The 13,056-nt window shown below is 43.5% G+C and overlaps 1 long non-coding RNA gene across 1 annotated transcript; it reads right to left on the bottom strand.

The window, feature by feature from the left end:
* Positions 1 to 10,145: 10,145 nt before the first annotated feature.
* On the bottom strand, positions 10,146 to 11,221 carry LOC127947421 (uncharacterized). Its single transcript, XR_008151289.1, has 2 exons — positions 11,064 to 11,221; positions 10,146 to 10,571 (listed from the first exon to the last, which is right to left on the bottom strand). It is a non-coding gene; the product is annotated as an uncharacterized LOC127947421 (long non-coding RNA).
* Between the last annotated feature and the right edge of the window lie 1,835 nt (positions 11,222 to 13,056).

Here is a 13,056-nt window from a genome sequence, read left to right as displayed (position 1 = left end):
TTGTCGTTTTTCTTCCCTACTTATATAATGCATAAGCGATTAAAGTGGCTGATCTTTAAATAACCCTCTGTTTGCAGAAACCTCGCTTACGGCAACACCAACCTGGGCTCATCTAAGCTTGTTTGTACTTAATCTTTTTGTGTTAATTTTAGGAGTTTTTCTTTTGTTTAGTTTTTTTAATTTTTTGTATAAGTTTATGCTCCCAACAGTTTATGGTGTTTGGGGGGAAAGTAAGTCTACTAGTTCTTTTGTTTATTTTGTTTTGTTTGTTTATGTCAAAATGGATGGATCGTTGGTGACGGACAGAGCAATGGAAGGAGGGACACAAAGGCAAAAAGAACCTGGAGTGGCATAACGACGACGAGATGGAAACGGAATAGACAAAGATGAAAGAAGAGATGCTGCAAAAAGAGTTTATATGAAGGAAGCAACAGTGACTGTGCATGTGCAGGATGCGAGGGCAGAAGACATTATTAAAGCAATCGCAGGGAGAATCGGTGTGGCAAAAATTCTGGTGGTGAGACCAAAGCTATCAAAGGAATATGAAATTACCTTAGAGAATGAAGAGGATGCAGATGAATTAACCAATGGACTGATGATTAAGGGGATAAACTGCGAGGTGAAAAGTCTGCAAAACAGGGATTATGTTGTCTCATTCATGCACCTGCCTGCTTATGTGAATGATGAGGACATCCTAAAAAAGAATGATGAGGACATCCTGAAGTAGCTAGAGGGAAAGGGGGGTAACCCCTGTCTCTAACATCAGGAGTAAGTAAGTAATTTTAATTTATAAAGCACATTTACACACAGCGCAAAACTGACCAAAGTGCTGTACAATGAATAGCTAAAAAGACAATAAAAAAAATAAACACATAGATTGAATAATCATAATTATATAAAACATTAATAAAAATAAGCCTTCAATATCACGTCACACAACACAGAAATACAGAAAACAAACAGAGGTACCAGGTTAGGGAACAAGGAAAGCCAAGGAATAAAAATGAGTTTTTAACCTGGATTTGAATGTAGCAATGGAGGGGGCAGATCTAATATCCTGGGGGAGCTGGTTCCACAAACGTGGGGCAGCAACTGCAAAGGCTCTGTCACCTCTCTGTTTAAGCCGTGAGCGCGGCACTCTCAGTGACCTTTGAACTGAGTATGGTTGTACAAGGTCGCTGATATACGTCGGGGCGAGCCCATTAAGTGCCTTAAAAACAAACAATAAAACTTTAAACTGAATCCTAAAAGGAACTCGGAGCCAATGCAAAGATGCCAAAATGGGGGTGATGTGCTCACGCCTCCTAGTGCCAGTTAAAAGACGCGCTGCTGCATTTTGTACTAACTGCAGACGTCTAAGTGATGATTGTGGGAGGCCCAAGTAGAGGGAATTGCAATAATCCAGCCGTGATGTAATAAAGGCATGGATAACTGTCTCAAGATCATTAAAAGATAGGAATGACTTCAGGCGGGAAATCATTCTGAGCTGGTAAAAACTATTTTTAACAACAGAACAATCTGTTTGTCAAGGCAGAGTTCTGAGTCAAGAATGACACCCAAATTTCTAGCATAGGGTTTGATAAATGGAGTGAAGTTACCTAAATGTTGTACCACAGTGCATCTTGCCTTGGGAGAACCAAAAACAATCACCTCTGTCTTGTCACTGTTTAACTGGAGAAAGTTATTAACCATCCAAGTTTTAATGTCTTGGAGAGAGTCCAGAAGAGATTGTATGGAATCCCTAGATTTTAGAGGCAAGTACAACTGTGAATCATCTGCATAGAGATGAAAAGAGATGTTATGCTTCCTTATGATGTCACCCAGTGGGAGCATATGCAGGCTAAAAAGCATAGGACCCAAGATGGACCCCTGAGGGACCCCACATAAAACAGAAGCAGAGGATGAGGAGAACTTGCCAATAGAACCACAGTAATGCAGTCTCCCTAATGCCCACCTGCTGATCAAGGCGAGTAAGGAGGATGTTGTGATCGATAGTGTCGAAGGCGGCACTAAGATCCAATAATATCAGGATGGCACTATTACCTGAATCTAGTGTAAGGAGAAGATCATTGGTTACTTTGAGCAGAGCGGTATCAGTACTATGAAATGATCTAAAACCTGACTGAAAAGGTTCTAGTATATTGTGAGTGGTCAAAAAGGGGAGCAGCTGTGACAGAACGGCTTTTTCCAAAATTTTTGAGATAAAAGGAAGCTTGGAAATGGGACGGTAGTTATTTAGGAGTTTAACATCGAGATCATGTTTTTTGAGCAGGGGCTGGACAACCGCATGCTTAAAACATGTAGGGACAGTGCCGGATGCAAGACATAGATTTAAGATGACCAGAATGGAGGGACCGACTACATCAAAAACATCCTTTATAATAGAAGAGGGGATAGAATCAAAAGATGAAGTAGTAGGTTTCATATGTGATACTAAATTCCTCAATTCAATGAGAGAGATGGGCTGAAATTGGTTAAAAGTAGCCAGAACCCCTGAGCAACCAGGTGGAGTAGCCGATGAGGTGGGAGTAAACACTGATCTAAAGTTCTCAATTTTATAAGTAAAAAAAATTAAGAAATTCCTCACAGGTATCAGTAGATACATCAACAACTGGGGAATTTGAGGGGTTGATAACAGAGTTTATTGTACTAAATAAAATTGTAGGTCTGTTTGAGTGTTTACTGATCAAATCAGAGAGATGCTTTGTTCTGGCTATTTTTGCTGCTGTCTGAAAAGAAGCTAATGCAGATTTAAAAATTTGAAAAGAAACATTGAGATGATCCTTTTTCCATTTCCTTTCAGCTTTACGACAGGCCTGCCTAAGAGAGGTGACTAATTCATCCGGACTAGAGGAGAGCGATGCCTCTGTTGCAATAATAGACGGAACATTTCCACTCAAAAAACTATCAGAAAACTGAGTTGCAGTATGAGAATGTATCTGGCGACAGTAATGATCCTGAACTCTGACAGTTTGCTGGGAACTGAAAAGGGTGATGTCAAATGTAATAGGCTTATGATCAGAGAAAGTGGCCTCCTCAATCACAATATTATCGACATTAAAAACATATGATAAAATTAAATCTAGTGTATGTCCCAGTTTATGAGTAGCTTTATCTATATGTTGCGTAAGGCCAAATGCCTCTATTACACCAGAGAATTCACTAACCATAGGTCTATCCAGACAGCAAACATGAATATTAAAGTCACCAAGTATAAGGAGACGATCATACAGTGACAAAAACTGAGAAAGAAAGTCAGAGAATTCAGTTATAAAGTCTTTGTCAGGCTTAGGGGGCCTAAGCAGGAGGAGGACATACCCAGGCACCAGCATCGAGGATGGGAGGAGGTATATTAAAGTGCAGTTCCCCAAAGAGGTGGCGTCCATGCCCTTCAGCAACAAGATGGAGACGGCAGAAGGTCCACAGTTTTTTTGGGTGGTGCACAGTAAGCAGGTGAAGACCTGTAAGACTGTGCATGAGCCCAGACCACATGGTAAAGAACTGCCCAGAATTTACGTCTTATAAGTGCCTGGAAAGGGGCCACTTCGCAAGGGACTGCATTGTGGTGAGTTGCCCGGAATGCAGGAGAGTTTTGGATAAGTGTGAGTGCTGGATAGAAAAAAAAAACAGAATCAAGAGGAGCAGAAGGGAAGGCAGGTGTATGAGAGAGATGATGACAAGGAGATGAAGGAAGAGGAGGAAGGAACGCAGGACAGTGGGAATAAAGAGAAGAGTAATGGACAAGGAAAGGACAACAATGAAAAAATGATGCAGACTCAAATGGAAGGAGGAAAATTGGCACCAGTGCAAAAAACTAAAAGGGTACTGTATAGTGTATTGGACAAAATTGAAAAAAAAAAACAAGAGGACAAAGGGAATAGAAGACAAGAGATTGTGGTGGGAGAATGTAAAATATGAAATAAGAAAATATTCAATTAAGTATAGCAGGTTGATCCAGAAAGTGAAAAGGGCTAAAGAAAAAGACATAAGAGATAAATTAAAGGAATAATTAAACAAGGAGGTGGTAAATGTGCAAAATGTTATTGTCACAGGTCGGAGCGGACCACAGGTGTTGTGAGTCACGCCCCTTCCTAGTTTCCACCTCGAGGAGGTCCCAAGAGCACCCCAATGACCAGACACACGAGAGAAGGTAAGTATAATTAAAACAAACTGTATTTAATTTTTAAAAAAAGATAATTTAGGGAAGGGGAAAGGGGAATCTAAAATTAGATTTTCGTCTCTTGACAGGAGGGGACTGGGCCTGAGAAATCTGGAGGTCGTTAGGTAAGTGATCACAGCTGATTGTGGTATGCCACGAGTAGTGCCTGTACCTGGTCTTCAGGTACTACGACCTGGCAGATCTCGTCGCCCATCCCAGGATCATGGATGACCCTGCACAGTACTCCATCACGTAATCGTAGTTTTTCCCATTGTCCCAACAACTTGCGGCCCGTTCCACCCTGGGCTTGCCTCTCTGCTGGTGTCGGCTCCTGGCCCTGCTCTAGCCAGCAGCTTACGGCCTTCACCCGTTCATCACCTTGTTGCCGCTCTCTCCAGCGGTCGGGGTCCCAGCCCCAGCTCAACGGCGCCACCTCCTGTTGGCTCCCTGGTGCCTCAACAACACCCACCATGTAACCATCGTCTTGTGCGGGGCCCGTCTCTGTTACCTTTTCCTCTCGGCCCCGTTCCTCCGGGAGCCGGGACAAGACATCTGCGTTCACGTGCTCCCTTCCGGGTCGATACTGGAGCTGGTAATCGTAATTCGCTAGTTGGGTCACCCATCGTTGCTCTACGACTCCCAACTTCACCGTCTGTAAGTGAACAAGGGGATTGTTGTCAGTAATTACTTGTACCTTCGCTCCCCACAGATAGTCTTTGAACTTCTCACTCAAGGCCCACTTCAAGGCCAACAGCTCAAGTTTAAACGAGCTATAGTTCGCATCGTTCCGCTCCGCGGGATGGAGGATCCTGCTGGCGTAGGCGATCACTCGCTCTGCTCCTTCTTGTCGCTGGGCCAATACTGCTCCCAAGCCCAGATTACTGGCATCTGTATACAAGATAAAAGGTAGGTTAAAATCTGCATAAGCCAGTATCGGTGCTTGCAATAACTCCTGTTTAAGTTGTTGGAAGGCTCCTCAATACTCGGGGTCCCACGTGATGGATGGGGACCCCCGGCCTCGGGGCCGTCCTGTCCCTGCCAGCAGTTGATTAAGGGGCTTCGCGATTTTGGAGAATCCTTTGATGAAGCAGCAATAGTATCCTACGAACCCTAAAAAGGACCTGAACTGTCTCACCATCTTCAGAGCACTCCACTCCCGTACCGCTGCTACCTTCTCGGGGTCCACCGCCACACCCGAAGCGCTCACACAATGGCCCAAGAACTTTACTCCTCTCTGTAGCAGGTGGCATTTGTCAGGCTGCAGCTTAAGGCCGTATCGTTCCATGGCCTGGAATACCTCTTCGATGTGTTGTAGATGGGACTCGAAGTCAGGGGAGTAAACTATACTTACGACCGCACACACGGGGGGATCTTTAACCTCTACCTGGTCGATGACCGCCTCCTTCTTCAGATCTTCAAATGTCAGTTCAGGGTCTCATCGGAATTGTACCCGCAGGCTCTGCCGCACTGGGCCTTCCCGCAGTCCTAGTTGGAACTGATCCCTCAGAAGGATCTCTCCATCCTCCAGGCCGTGATCTGGACATTTTTGCAATCTGGTGAGCTGTACCCGAAGTCGTAGTGCATAGGCTTGTATGGGCTGCCGGGGTCCTTGTTTACAACTGAAAAACTGGGCTCTAAGGATGGCAACGGGGGTCGTGTCTCCGTATTGCTTGGACAGGAAGTTAAAGATGGACTGGGCCGTAGCCCGCACAGCTTCCGGGGCGGCCTGGACTTAGCGCCGCGCTTCTCCTTCCAAGGAGTTCAGCACAAACTGTAGCTTTTGGGCTGCACTCAATCCTTGAATCCCGGCCAAATACTCAATCTGAGCTCTCCATTCAGATAGTCTCACCTCTGATTCGGTGCCGCCGTATTTCTGGATCCAAGGGTTTCCCATAAACACAGGCATGACTCGGGGTGGGGCTTCGGGCAACTCATTGTCGGCCATTGGGGGACCTTGGTCTCTCCACTCGAGGTGGAATCCTGCCGACTGCGCCAAAATCTGTCACAGGTCGGAGCGGACCACAGGTGTTGGGAGTCACGCCCCTTCCTAGTTTTCCACCTTGAGGAGGTCCTAAGAGCACCCCAATGACCAGACACACGAGAGAAGGTAAGTATAATTAAAACAAACTTTATTTAAATTATTTAAAAAGATAATTTAGGGAAGGGGAAAGGGGAATCTAAAATTAGATTTTCGTCTCTTGACTGGAGGGGACTGGGCCTGAGAAATCTGGAGGTCGTAAGTGATCACAGGGGGAGAGGGAAAAGGGCTCCTTCATCCTTTCGCAGAACTCCCACCAATCTCCTGACTGATCCTAGGTCCTTCCTTATCGGCTTGATTTCCCGTGGCGCCCTTCTCTTCTCCTGAAGGCAACAGAAACACACGATGATTAATGGGTGAAACGGAGAAGAATACTTTGTTCCTGTACTCGTTGCTCTTCGGGTTTTCGCTTCACCAGCGTCTGGACAGCTCCTCTACTCCAATAGACCTCCTAGGTAAGTACGGGGTAACACACAAGTTCCTGAGGGCACAGGTAAGTAACAAAGGTAAGTATGTAGCAAGGTAACTGGGTCTTTCCCCTGGACGTACACTGGCGTATTCGTTGTGAGTAGCTTTTAACTCGTAAAAGAGGTAGGTATTTAGCAAGGTGACTGAATCTTCACACTGGACGCATGCGGGCGCATCCGGGGTAGGTGATCTCTAACTCGTGTCAACAGTTAGGTATTCAGCAAGATAACTAGTCCTTCATACTGGGCTTACAGGGCGTGTTCGAGGCCAATAGCTTTTAGCTCATGCAGACAGGTGTGTATTCACAGAGTGACTGTGTCTTCACGCTGGGCTTACAGGGCGTATTCAAGGTCAATAGCTTTTAGCTCGTGCAGACGGGTATGTATTCAACAAAGTGACTATATCTTCACGCTGGGCTTACAGAACGTATTCAAGGTCAGTAGCTTTTAGCTCATGCAGACGGGTATGTATTCAACAGAGTGACTGTATCTTCACGCTGGGCTTACAGAGCGTATTCAAGGTCAATAGCTTTTAGCTCGTGCAGGCGGGTATGTATTCAACAGAGTGACTATAACTTTAACTGGACAACGAAGGATAGCAAGCGCTAATTTCTCCTTGGCAAGTGCGTGGGCTCTAGCAGATAAGTGGGAAAACCATACCTCACCTCTTGGCTTCGTTCAAGGGCGAAATGGGGCTACGAACTCCAAGCTGCGGCTCGTTGGACCTGGTACAGCCAGTGGTGTCACGGTGGACAGTTCAGGTAGGTTGGCTACACCCGGTAAATACTGCTGGGCCGACTCACCCGCTTCCCTTTCCTCTCCTCCAGCCAACGGGACAGAGATCTAGATGGGGCGGACAGCTGGAATCGCTCCACAGTACAGTAAATATGCACAGCGGACTGTTTCACGTATGATGGTCAATTGCTCCCCTTCAATAAATGGCTTTCCCCACAATATCCGCACAATACCTTGTCTTGCATTCACGCTTCGCCTCCTTCAGGTTGGATACGGGGAACGGAGTTATGGGCGGGCGTATATGGAATAGGTGGGCACCGCCACAGCAGCCTACGTTCTCTCCAACAGGAACTTTTCTCGGCCTAGAGGGCGAGTACAGAAAACAGGGACACGGCACAGCACTGCAAAACTTCAGGTGTACACACACCAAAGACAGACTCACCCACTGCACTACACACACTTCAGTGATTTTTAAGGTCGGCACTCCACACCCGGTCGGAATTCGTCCTGGAGGAGTTTAAAGTCGCTGGCACGGTAAGTGCTCCAAACTTTACGGTGTAGCCACAGCCAAATAACATCCGTTCACCCCCACTTCACTTCGGCTCACCCACTCGTCTCGTCCTCCACGATGGGGCCGCTCAACAAGCTATTGGACACTCCAGCAGATATTAGTTATCCATATCCAAGTATGAACAATGATATATAAACAATCCAATGTACTCACAGTCTTCGTGGTACTGATCTTCTCCCGCTCTCTTTCTCATCCCAGTATAAACAACGATATAAGCAATTCCAATGTACTCACAGTCTTCGTGATACTGATCTTCTCCCGCTCTCTTTCTCTCCCCAGCTACTTACGGACACCCGGAAGTGTTATTGTTGTTCCACAATGGCACTGTTTTCCTACGGGACCTGTTCTAGTAGTCGTATCTAAATCCTCCAATTCGCTTAGCGACTTCACAATTGCTCTCATCTGCTTCGCCCTACTCCAGCGCCCAAAACACTCCGTCTCACTCGTGGCGTTCCTTGGAAAGCAACAACTACTTCCTGTATCTTCAATGCTTTCTTTATACTCCCTTCAGCATCCAAACTGCCCCATCTGCGATCGCCATGTCATTTGACACACCTGCTGTAGATTTCCCTTGATTCGAGCTGTCCGGAGTTTCCGGAAGTGACGGGTGCTTGTACATTTCGGTCCGGGCGGAACTTCTCCTCTCACTTTTGGTTCCGCCCTCGAAGTCACTCTGTGACATTATAGTAATGGAGGAGGAATTTAAGAAATTTGAGGAAAGTAAATGTAATGGAGCTATGTTAAGAAGTAGAGCAAAATATACAGTAGAAGGAGAAAAATGCACCATGTTCTTCTTTAACCTAGAAGGGGGAAAAGCTAAATCAGAAATGATAAAAGAATTGAAAAATAAAAACAGTGAAGTAATTAAGGAAACAAAGGGAATTTTGGAAGTAGTAAGAAGCTATAATGAATAATTATTTAAAACTAAAGATATGGATGGAAAAATTAGAAACTTCTTATTACAACAAATAAAAAAAAAGAGTGGAGGCGGCAGACAAAATGGAATGCGATAAAGAAATAAAGCTAGAAGAAATAACACCGGCAATAAATAATTTGAAAATCAAGAAAAGTCAGGGTATAGATGGCATAGGTAATGAGTTTTATAAAGTTTTTAAGGAAAAAATAAGTTTGATTCTACAAGTATATGAGGTGAAGTATATGAGGAGGTTTTTAAAAAATAGGCTTTCAATCAAAAAATGAGTATGGGTTTGATGAAAATAATATAAAAGAAAGGGTGATAAGACGCTTTTAAAGAATTTTAGACCAATAACCATGTTAAATACTGACTTGAAGATTTTACCAAAGGTTTTAGCGAACAGATTGAAAAATATTTTACCGAGTATAATAGAGACAAATCAGGCATATGGAGTAATTGGAAGAGACATAGCTGATATAGTTTTAAGTTCAAGTTCATTTATTTATATAGCACATTTAAACAGCTGCTAGACAGACCAAAGTGCTTTACAGAACAAGCATATAAAAATAAAAGCAGCAAAACACACATAAGCACATAGAGAACAACTAAGCTAAGATTAATTATAAAATCAAAGAAGCAAATGTAAAATAATAAGAACAGTCTAAGATAAGTAATCAATATGCTAACGAGAATAGATAAGTTTTGACCAGAGACTTAAAAACAGAGAGGTTGGGAGCTGTTCTGATCTCTAGAGACATGGTGTTCCACAGTCAAGGCCCTGCCACCGCAAAAGCACGCTCCCCTCTACGCTTAAGTCTGATACGAGGGACTACCAGCAGCGCCTGGTCTTGGGATCTGAGACTTCTGGACAGAATGTACGGATGAATAAGTTCAGAGAGATAAACCGGTGCTAAGTTGTGTAAAGATTTGAAGACAAAGAGAAGAATTTTGAAATCTATTTTCTGCTGGACTGGTAACCAATGTAAAGATCTGAGGATGGGAGAGATATGATCATATTTGTGACAATTATGGATGAGTCTGGCCACAGCATTTTGGACTAACTGAAGATTTGAGAATCTGATATACCGCAATATAGTGAGTTGCAATAATCCAGTCGACATGTGATAAAAGTGTAGCATACACACAGGGTATGTGTGTTAAATATAGCTATAGATAGTTAATTAATAATTGCATTACAAAAGATAAAGTTCGTCTGAGGGAGGTGTTGAAAAAGCAAATAATAACACAGAGACAGATAATTTAGATTTTGTGTTGGTACCATGTATTAAGTGAAAACAAAAGACAAACAATAACAACAATACCCAAAATATTTCAAATCTGCAGAGAAGTTCAGTAGTTCACAAAGGGTAAACAACAACTTGTAACTCAGAAAACTGGAGAGTACTCAATTTAAAGACAATTCACTACACAGTATAGGACTATATTCTTTGCTCATAAAAGATGAACACCATGTCCAAATAATGTGAATGGTCCCTGATATGCAATTAGTCCATGAGCCAGAACCTAGTGAATGGCTGTGTGCGTGTATATATGAGAGTGAGGGGGTGAGCAAAGCTGCACAACCTCCTACCGAACCCACAGGTGGCGATGATGTTGTTGAGGCAGGTTCTGTTCCAGGTAATGATAGCTCGCCATCAACTGGCCCGCAACTGGCCGCACCTGGCCTGTATTAATTAAACAGGACCTATGGTTTAATCACTACTCATAATATAAATTTACCTACTAGCTAGTTTTATATTCTATATTTGTGTACACCATAGTATTCAAAATACTGCACCAGAGATAGTCACAATTGTATAAAACAATACAATACACAATAACACAATTGTACAAAAATACTCAAAATGCATGGAAACAACCACCCATAAATAATGGAATTATTTCCTACATAACACTCCATTCGATACAATTGATAATCCTATCTCTCAGTATATAAATCATTTAAATACTTAAAACCATAGCTTTGAAACAAAGTGCTAGGTTTACATTACAATTTATAAACCCCAATAGAATTCCATAGGGATGGATACAATACAATGAGATGGCTTAATGCTATAAGCATTAAGCTAGCAGAACCCGTCATTATAATAAGGATGCCAATAAAGTTGTCAGTGCCATAATAACATGCTAGCGGACACAACAACAAACAGACTCACCAATTCCTACAGATATTCGACACACCGCGGCACTAGTCGGCTTCTAAAGACGACGGTGGGCGACACTACAAATACAGGATCGCATGCTAAAATTAAACAAGCATTTAAGATGGAAATAAGCGGAAAAGCATTGTTTGTATAGAGACATAACGAGTGCAACTGCTCCGGTGGCTTCCCCCTCACACTACTGATTGGGGAAACTCACCGCAGCTTGTAAAAACATGCTTGCATGCTATGATTGGTTGAAAGCATTCACTGAACCTACCATGTGACTCCTGCATGATGATATAAATGAAGGGTGTGTTCAGGTGACTGGGAAAATAGAACCATATAATTTTACTATTTATATTTTACTTTAATTTTATTAATTAATTTTACTATTATTCTCTATTTATATTTACCCTGGGTTACATCCTCCCCCCTTTAAACTCATGCACGTCCCCGTCGCATGTCAGAGCACTAGACGACACTAACCGCTGAAACTGTGTCAGACGCAGATGGAATACTTAAAGCATCCGACAGGCTTTGGAGCAGAGACTGAACTACTGAGATTAGGGGATTACCTAAAATCGAGTATTGAAGTCGCTCAGGCGGTACTCGGTGTCGTGTCGAACGTCTGAAAGTCAAGTTACTGTCAACTATATCATTTTCAACTGAAGGCTCAGCAGGAACAGCAGACAATGGACTGGATTCTACAGGAGGATCTTCATTCAACTGTATTTCAGTAAATGTCTCTTCAGGTTCAGGTAAAGTCTCAATTACAGTTTCTACAACATGTTCCTCTCCCACAACTTCCTCTTCCTCACAGGACTCGCTGCTGAATTCCAACACAGATGGCACAACTGGGGCTGGAGGACTGACAGAAGGTGGAATAGAAGAACTACAACCAGCAGTATCACTGGGAAGAACAGCGGTTGGAACTCTGCAGTATCTTTCCACAGAAAATCGAGATACGGAGGGGTCAAAGATAAGTGGCTCCACATCTTCAATGTGATCATCACTAGCAGGTAAATCAATCAAGTTGTCTGATTTCTGTTTTTTCTGGCGAGTTCGCGACTTGGCAACATGGGCACGCTCCAGCGATGGAACATTCTCAGCTACCGGTAAAAAGCTACATGGCAGGAGGAGATCTCTATGTACTGTACGCAGTGGTCGATCTCTATCCTCTGGCTTTATAGTGTAAACCGGGAGTTCACCAGCCCTTCTGACCACAACATAGATGTCCCGTTCCCACTTATCTGAGAGCTTGTGCTTTCCACGGAGACGTACATTCCTTACAAGCACTCTGTCTCCCACTTCCAACACTGACGGAATGACTCTCTTGTCAAACCGTATTTTATTCCGCTCGGCTGTTTTTAAAGCATTTTTGGAAGCAATATAGAAACTTTCTTCCAAGCGAAATTTAAGCCCTTGCACGTACTGAGAATGAGTTTTGTGTTGTGGTTCACGCAGAGGTAAGCCAAAAGCCAGGTCGACAGGAAGACGTGGGGATCTACCAAACATTAGTTCGTATGGGGTGAAACCGGTTACATCATTTCTTGTGCAGTTATATGCATGAACTAATGGCTTCACAAAGTCCTTCCATTTTGATTTTTGCTTGTCTTCCAGAGTACCCAGCATCCCCAGCAATGTCCGATTAAATCTTTCCACCGGATTTCCTCTTGGGTGGTATGGCGTCGTCCGACACTTTTGGATACCAGCAACTTCACACAATTCTTTGATCAGTTTGGACTCAAAATCTTGACCTTGATCCGTATGCAACCGTTCAGGGATTCCATAATAAACAATGAAGTTATCCCATAGACATTTTGCTACAGTCCTTGCTTTTTGATTTGGCGTTGGAATAGCCACAGCAAACTTGGTGAAATGATCGGTCAAAACGAGGATGTCACGGGTGTTGCTTGTGTCGGGTTCAAGACTCAGGAAATCCATGCAGATTAATTCAAGAGGACGAGATGTTTTGATGCTAAGCAATGGAGCAGCTCGTTCAGGA

Source organism: Carassius gibelio, chromosome A25 (genome assembly GCF_023724105.1).
Source record: "Carassius gibelio isolate Cgi1373 ecotype wild population from Czech Republic chromosome A25, carGib1.2-hapl.c, whole genome shotgun sequence".
In the NCBI taxonomy this organism is placed as follows: Eukaryota; Metazoa; Chordata; class Actinopteri; order Cypriniformes; family Cyprinidae; genus Carassius; species Carassius gibelio.
Note: the sequence above shows the minus strand (reverse complement) of the source record. Positions and strands in the feature narration are given on the sequence as shown.